Raw genomic sequence first — 1,808 nt, forward strand, 5'->3', positions numbered from 1 at the left:
ATATATATAATTGTGCAAATAATTTAACAAATTTTTTTTTCTAAAAATAAGGTTAAATGATGATCAATACCTGCATCTAACACTTTGAATGTAATCCCTTGCTTAAGATCAAAGGTTATCATATCAAGCTTAATTTTAAACACTCTACATAATATATCTGGTCGGTCTTCAACCTTTAAGTTCTTTGGATTATTAATTCTACCAATCTCTTGCCAACTTGAGTTACATGTCATTGTGATAAAGAGATCTAGATATCCATATATTTCTTACAAATTGCTAGAGTATCTTGATAATTATTAAACATGTATTTCATGTAACATGTGAAATACGTGGATAGCTAGATTGACACATTTATTTGCTTTGGAAGCACATATTTCATCCTTAATAACTCTGTCTTGAATCCTAACCCCTTGTATATATCACTTCTGATCTTATCATTAAATTAATTAATTAATTAATATTTTTATTTTACACCCCTTTCAAAATAATGGCATGAAAAAAATTGAAATTTAATATTATTTTAAAATATAAAACTCTTTTAATCTAATAAGAAAATAGAAATTAGAAATAATTGTTTTAGTTTCATCATAAATTGTATCTATCATATTATTTGTCAATAAAAATAAAAAATTAATTACAATTTAAAAATTAATAATCTTATAAATTATGTAAATATCTAAAACTAACAACTTAAGAAAGCGTATTTAAAAATTTAAAAACTAAACCTAACCAAATAACTTAAATTGTAAAAAATAATAACTTAAACAAAATAACTTAAAATTTAAAAAATAACCACCTAAGCAAATAACTTATAATTTATAAACAAAGTTTTAAAAATTTCTAATAACGAAACCTAAGTAAGTACTTTTCAAGTTCAATGTATTAACGTCACACCAACAAAAAATTTTCCATTTTTTTCGAACTACTAAATTGGTTCAATTTTTTAGGAACGATAGAAAAAAAATAAGTATAGAAAAATATATATTAATTTTTTTAAATAGTATAAATAATCTCACATTTTAAGAAAATAAGTAATTTTATTTAATTTAATCTAATATTTTGTAGTTAACAAATTTTCTTATAAATTATGTAAATATCTAAAACTAACAACTTAAGAAAGCGTATTTAAAAATTTAAACAAAGTGTTTAAATTAGAAATTAGAATTATGTTTTTTTAAATAATTACACATTAAAAATTAATAACTAACTTAATTATATCAACAATATTTCATATTATATGATATCAAATACTAAATTAAAAATTAACAAAACATGACCGGTATGAATTGAAAAAAAAAAATCACAAATAATAAGCAAATAAAATTAACTTATATTAAAAAAAATTCTAAATTCAAAACATAAAAATTAAAAAAAATAAAAAAAATAACAACTTAAGAACAAATAATATTTTCACCAAAACAAATATATGTTTAGTATTATTCTATTAGATAGACTTAAAAATGGGATTCTAAAATATGCCTATTCAAATTCTCAATTTTTATTCTCAATCTTGATCATCTTGTAAGTTGAAGTATCTTCTTCTGCCTCCGAATCTTCGGACTCCGAGAATAGTCGTTTGATTGGTGTAATAACATTTTTCAACACTTCAGATCCACCGTCGTCTGCAATTTTAAAGGAGATGACTACAACTTGAACATTTGAAATTTTTGTAAAAACATAGGTAGATCTCTTTAAATTTTACAAAAATATAGGTAAAATTTAAAATTTAAATTTTATTATATCAAATAAAATTAAAAAATTAGCTCCATGTTAATAATTAATAATCTTTTAAAATGTGATAGTTACCT

This window comes from Arachis ipaensis, chromosome B10 (genome assembly GCF_000816755.2).
Source record: "Arachis ipaensis cultivar K30076 chromosome B10, Araip1.1, whole genome shotgun sequence".
Lineage (NCBI taxonomy): Eukaryota > Viridiplantae > Streptophyta > Magnoliopsida > Fabales > Fabaceae > Arachis > Arachis ipaensis.